The sequence below is a fragment of the Enhydra lutris genome, unplaced genomic scaffold, assembly GCF_002288905.1.
Source record: "Enhydra lutris kenyoni isolate GAN:26980312 unplaced genomic scaffold, ASM228890v2 scaffoldscaffold12, whole genome shotgun sequence".
NCBI lineage: Eukaryota > Metazoa > Chordata > Mammalia > Carnivora > Mustelidae > Enhydra > Enhydra lutris.
In genome coordinates, this window is record NW_019154096.1 from 76,498,157 (window position 1) to 76,505,178 (window position 7,022).

Here is a 7,022-nt window from a genome sequence, read left to right on the forward strand (position 1 = left end):
ACCACCAGTATGTCCTGTAGAGCTGAGTCTGTTCCCTGGTTTGCCTCCCTGTCTCCCGCTCTTTCCCCCTTGCTCGTTTGTGTTCCTTCAACTCCACGTATGAAAGAAATCATGCGGTATTTGTCTTGGTCGGACTTCACTTAGCCTATATCCTCCAGTTCCATCCATATTGTTGCAAATGGCAAGATTGCATGTTTCTTTTTATTTTTTGGGCAAGATTTCGTTTTTAATTTTTTTTTTATTATTGACGTATGGTTGGTCTGCAATGTTATATTAGTTCCGGGTGCGCAACGTAACGGTTCGGCAATTGTGTTTACGGAAGATGCTACAAGGACTATTTCATGGACTCACCAGACTGCAATTTCCAAGTCGCCCACCAGGAGGCGGTGTTGCTCCTGTAGAGATGCGCTCCGCTAGAGCAGGGGTCCCGGGAGATGATTAACGGGTTTTGGGCCACAGGCTCTCCGACAAGCTATTCCACCTGCGGGGTGCCCCACAGCAGCTAGAGACCCTGCGTAAAGCACGGGCGTGGCTGGATTCCAGGGAGGCTTTGTTTACAAAAGCAGGTGGTCTGGCTGGATTTGGGCACAGATCGCCTTTGTTTGCTGAGCCCTGGCCTAGGGCAGCCCCTTCAGCTCACAGGTAAACAAGCTGGGGTTGGGGAGGGCAGGGGGTGGCAGAGAGTGGCCCCGGCTAGGACAGGAGACCCTGACCCAGTGAGAGAAAAGCCAGGTGCCCTGACCCACCCACCCTGCGTGGCTCCTTGCTGAGTCCCCATGCTGTCACTCCTCAGCTGTGTGTGGGGTGGGGGAGGGTAGGGAGATGGGGGGAGGGGGAGGGGTGGTGGGATGCAGAGAGAAGACTTGTGGTCAGCTCTGACACCTGCGGTTCCCTCCAGCCGCCCAAACACTCACTCATTCATTCATCCTCCATGGATTCGTTCGAGTCACGGCTGAACGCCTGCCCGCCGCACCCCACAACGGTCCCACCAGCCGCAGCAGCCATGGGGAGCCTCCCCAGGGCAGGGCCAGTTATCTCAGAAACGCAGCACGAAAAGCCATCTCGGCTTTCCTAGAGAGCCCCGCTGCATGGCTCTGGGTCTCTCCTATTTGTCTCTCTGGCTCCCCAGGGCATCTGCTTCCTCTCTTTATGTCCACAGAATGGGTCCTGTGAGGGGCACTCGGCACCAGGGCCAGAGGACAGAGCCCCATGGGCCCAGGTACCTTCAGTCATACCCCCAGGGTCCCCTGGATCTCTGGCAGCTGCTTGTCCCTGGGCCTGGACGCGAGAGTTGCTCCTGGAGCTCTCAGCACCTGCTGCACCGGCCCCGCCAAGGTGAGCGAGGCCCCAGGTTCAGGGCAGGGAAGCTTCCTGCCAGATGGAGGCTCGTCAAGGGCAGGGCCTTCATCATCAGAGGGGACGGAGGCCCGAGGTTCCCCCAGCTGCCTGACTCCTCACCCCGTCCTCGTCTCAGAGGTCTGGACAAGCGCCAGCACCAGATTTCTGGAGAGAGAAGGCGGCAGGGGACCAGGAAACATCGGGATGGTCCTGCAGTGACTGGGGCTGGCTGCGGCCAGGGGCTCCTTGGGGCCATGGCACGGGCACCTTCCATGAGCCTCTTGGGTCCTGGACATAGCTGACCGGTGTCACAGGCCTGGGGGACTCTCCTGGACCTTCGACTCAGACCCTATGATTAGTCAGGAGGTTGACGGGACTCGATTCTGTGTCCTGTCCGTGACAGAGCCTCTCGGAGAGAGACCACAGAGGACTGTGGGGGCAGAAACCCGGGATCCCATCTTGGGGGCTCTCCGAGGGGCTCTGGGGTGAATCCAGGCCAGGTCCGTGCAGACAGGGAGTGGTCCCAGGCTCAGGAGCAGGGGGCAGCCTAGAACAGTAAGGGCGGGCAAGACTCAGGTCCAGGATCCCATGCTCCACAAAGAGAGGGGTGCCCTCAGCTTTCTGTGGCCCCAGATGTCCCTTGGCTGTCATCTTGTCACTCCAGGCCCTGCCTTGGTTCCACGTTCTCTCTTGTCCCAGCATCTGTGCCTTCATGGAATTGTGGTCCAGATTTCTGTCTTCTAAGGACACCAGTCGTATTGGACTAAGGGCCCATCCTCCTCCAGTCTGACCTCCTATTAACTGATCACACCTGTAATGATCCTATTTCCAAATAAGGCCACACTCACAGGTGCCGGGGTTAGGACTTCATATCTTACTGGGGGACACAGTTCAACCCGTAACAACGAGGTTCTCACCTAGACTGCCCCGGGCAAAGCTGGGTTCTCTGGCCAGTAGCTCATCCACCAAACTCCATGGCCTGAGATGCACCCGTGAATTTGTGTGTCTCTGTTCCCGGGTGTAAAGGGTGTCTAAAAAACCCTGCTACCGTTCACTATTACGCGCCGGCTTTCAATAGGAAACAATTCGACGTCAGTTAATCTGTAACATCACAAGGGAGGCAAGGGCCAGGCCTCGTTCGTCATTGTGTCTCCCATGACACTTCGCAGATACGGGGGACCCAGGTACGCTGGTGGGCTCCGCTGCTCATTCCAGGGGCTCAGGGCCTGGTTTCTTAAAGCAAGCGGTGGAAGTGGGGCGTCTGGGGTGTCGGCCTTCCAGAAGAGTTTACGTGTCGACTTCTCCCTTTTGTCATGGCTCCGAGAAGGTCCGTTTCCACCATGACGAGGTGTCTGGGATGCAAGTCATCTCTGCTCCGCGCTGCTTTTCATCCTTTGCCGACAAAAGCAGTGACATTTTCAAGACTCATAGGGAGACTTGTGACATTTGCGGGTCTGGGACGTGAGAATTAGTTGAGTTCTGCTTAAGAAGTCTAGACCGTCTGCTCGAGCTGTTCAGAATAGCGATTTTTCACCTTTTAGACAAGGACTTATAAAATCACCTGGGACTATAAAAATGTTTCCTGGAAAATACCAGAGATGCTTTGGGATTTCTGAACACAACGTATTCACAGCTAATGTTATTTGCAACGTTTTTTTCAGGGACACAGATTGATGGGGACCATTTGTGAGGTTTGGCCAAAGAAGCTCGCTGGGAAACTAGGGAATGGAAGTTGGGTTTGTAACACGGAGATGGACCAATAACATCGGCCCTGGCCACCCTGGCTCTTTGACCTTGGGTAGCTCAGGTGCGACCTCTTTCACACCAGTTTGCTCATCCGTCCAGTAGAGGTAGACGTGGCCCAGTCTCACAGAGCTCTCGTGGTGGTTAAGTGAGAAAGGGAAGCAAGGGGCATGGGGCACCTGACCAGTGATCCCAAGAAGACCGGAAGGGAATCCACGCTCACGGTAGCATCAGGATGAGGGCAGTGCAGACAGGGAGGGACAGAAAGCGGATTTGCACGTGTTTAGCAATATTTTGTTTCATTTATGTGAAAATGTTGGAGGAGAATATTGCAGACTTTTAAGTAGCTTTGTTGGAGATAAAATTCACATACCATTCAACCCATGAATGCGCTCAATTCAGTGATTTTAATTAATTAATTTATTTATTCATCAGATTTAATTTATTTATTTGAGAGCGAGAGAGAGAGCACAGGTGGGGTGGAGAGAGAAGCAGACTCCCCAGTGAACAGGGACCCCGATGCGGGACTCAATCCTAGGACCCTGGGATCATGACCTGAGCTGAAGGCAGACACTTAACTGACTGAGCCCCCCTGGGCACCCCAGTTCGGTGGTTTTTAGCCTGTTCCCAGAGAGGTGCAACCATCACCACGGTCAATTTTAGGACACTCCCATGTCCTCAGCAAGAGCCCGGCACCTTCCCCAGTCACTGCCCGGTTCTCTTGCTCCCCTCCCCCGCTCTAAGCAAGCCCTTTCTGTTGTTCCCGACTTCCCGATTCTGGACCTCTCACAGGAGCAGAATTACAGCATCTGCGGGCTTTGGTGTCTGGCTTGTTTCTCCGAGCAGCGTGTTTTTCCCATCCATCCACGTCGTACGAGGCTTCAGAACTTCCTTCCTTTCTGTGGCCCTGGGCACGTTCCATTGTGTGGCTGTGTGACATTGTTTATATGTTCCTCACCCAACGGACAGTTAGACGTCTCCACTGTCTGGCGACTACGAAGGATGCTGCACGGACATGCACATACGAGTCTCTACGTGGACGTGGGCTTTCAGTTCTCTGGGGTGGCTGTCGAGCCAGGCTTGCTGGCTTGTGTGTGACTCTCCGTTGTCTGAGCAGCTGCCGGACTGTTTCTCGAAGTGGCTGCCCCGTTTTGCATTCCCACCCGCAGCGCCTACAGATTCCGACCCTTCCACATCCTCTCCAGCTCTCCCTGCTGTCTGGCCCTTGGATTTCAGCCCGACGAGGGAGTATGAAGTGGTATTTCACTGTGGTTTTGGTTTGCGTCTTCCTGGGGATGAGTGATGTCAAGCAAAGTCTTCTAACATTTTGAATTCGAAGTGGTGGGAGCAGGGGCATTGGGCACATTTATTGTCCGTATCGTCTGTGTGTCTGTGTGTCTAAAACTGGGTTGCTTGTGCTCTGCTTTACAGAGTGTTTCTGCATTGCCTCGCCCAGAAAAGCGGAATGATGCACTGCCTGTGGAGAAGCTGGGGTGTGAGCCGGTTCCCCACACTTGCCCTGGTTCCTCCTCACGTGGGGAGGAAGCTCAGTGAGGGTCCTGCAGGGCCCAGGAGCACCTGTGGCTGCGTCTCTGCGCTCCCCCCCACCCCCCCGATGGCCCCACGGCCTGCCCCAAACCACAGGCGTGGAGGGAGGGAGGACCCTTTGGAGGTTGGGTCTTCAGCAATAAGGAGTCAGCGCTATGGTTTTCCACCTTCCTCCATCAGCCCCTCTTTGGGCTCCCAACGGCCCTCAGAGCCCTGGCCCCACCTGGCCCTGCGTCCAGCCCTCTCCTCCCCTCCTTCCTTCCGATGGAGACCCATCTGGAAATGAGTCAGCGGCGGGGAGGGCTGGAGCTGATTCACATGGGAGCCGCAGTGGTTTCTCAGGACTGTGTACGCTGGTAACAATAGGCCTGCTGCGTCAGGGGCTGGCCATGGGCCAGGCCTCCCCAGGGACCGTCCCATGGAACCTTGTACAACGTACTACGGTCTGAGGAGGGCCTGCTCTTACCCCCTCTTCCCAGATGAAGAGATAGGGCCAGCATGAGATAACCCCAGGGCATCCCTTGAGGACCTCCCAGGGATATGGCTGGGACACAGGCTCTCAAGGACAGAACCAGGCTCACACTCAGGGCTGCAGAGCCCCAAATTCCAGATGGTCCACACCCGACTCTCCTGCTCCCTGTATGTGAGTGCCAAAGCTGGCAAAAACACTTAAAAAAAAAATCTCTTGTTTCTCTTCATTATGTTTATTTATTTGTTCCAAAGAACACTCTTGGCCCCACTGTCCGCCTTCAGCTAGACAACGGCCATCGCCTCCCACCTGAGGTGCCTCAGCGGGGACAGAGGACACGGGCTGCAGCCACACACAGACCCCCTGAGAGCCTGTCCATTGCAGGGCCTGATGCTCCAGCGCCCTGGGAGTGGGACGTCCGTGGGCCCTGGGGTTCCGTCTGTGCACGTGCGGGAGGCAGAGTGAAGGCTGTCCCTGGGCACTTTCCCCATCATCTGGAGGCGATACGTTATCTCGGGGAGGTGCGGTGGGTGCACGTCAGGCAGGTCCTACGAGGAGAGCGTTGGCCCACACTGCTACCTTCCCCCGAGTCCCCACACAAGAGGGACGCGTGGGTGCTGTGGGCCCCTCCCGCGGGGAGCCAGATGCCAGCTGTCACCACCAGGGACAGCCATGCTACAGCTGTTCCTCCAGCTCGGTCTCCTACTGACTCGGGTCGAAGGGCATCAGAGCATGACATCTGGGTGAAGTCAGGCCGACTGTGGTCGTCCCAGAGTACAGGTGACAGTACTTTGACAGTAAGTCTTAGGCAAGGAAGCAGGACTGTTCCTCGGAGCGGGTGTTCCCAGGGATAAGGAGCACGTGGACTGATGGGCTTTCTCCACACCTCTGGTCAGCACATTGCGAAGGTGACTTGCAGTAGCCACGACGAATGGAAAATGCTTCCCCTGCCACCACCCTTGGTATCTTGGTCCTGCAAAAATTGTGGCTGTCTCTCCTCATGTCTAGCTGGTCATGATCAAGATATCCAGTCTCCTTTGGAAGCTCTTGCTGGATTTCCTGTCTTCCCACGTTGGGCTCCAGGCAGGCACAAGCCCTGTGCTCTGCCCTCCTCACATGCTCACAGCTCAAACAATGGTCTTTGAAAGGCTTTATCTCTCTTCTCCTGACCTGGGCACTAGCTGCCCTCCCTGAACCTGGGCTGAGTCATGGGGACAGATAACAGCAGCCAGGTGTCTTCTAAGTGACACAGGGGAGTATGTGCCAGCTTCCAGAGCTAGCATATGCTGCTGACCGTCTACCTGCACGGACTGTTCTTTTTCCTTCTTCACTACAATCTGTCCTCACTTGGAGGATGCGCGCCTGGGGTTAGCTCCTTGCTTCTTCCCTCCGCCCCACGCAAGGGTCACAGGCAAGTTCAGTGCTTTCCTGCTCCTGCTGCTACTTACCTATCGGTGCTGGTGGAAGATAGTTACCTCTGAGCCTGCCTTCTGCTCAAGTTCCCTGTGGCTCCTTTGGTGAGCGGGTCCAAAGAGCCCCCGTGGTCAGCTAGGGCTGCTGCCACCAAGTGCCGCGGACTCAGGGGCTGGAAGAGCGGACACTGGTTTCACACAGCTGGAGGCTGAGATGTCCAAGTTCAAGGGGCCGAAAGACTTCGAACCAAGCCCAGATTCATTAAAAACATTTTCTGCCTTTTGAGGAGTCCCTAAAACGATCTTTTCTTTGTTTTCTTCATTTCCTGCATTTAAAGATAGAAATAAAGGAGATTATGGATTACCTTGACCTAAAACGAAGCTCACAGAAGCCAGAGGCTTCGGACAACATTCTGGAAGAAGATTTCCCTCAAGTTCCAATGAAAATCTCATGCTAGAAGGTCTTTGGGTGAACCTCCCAGAGGAATCATCCGCTCCAACAGAAACTGGCT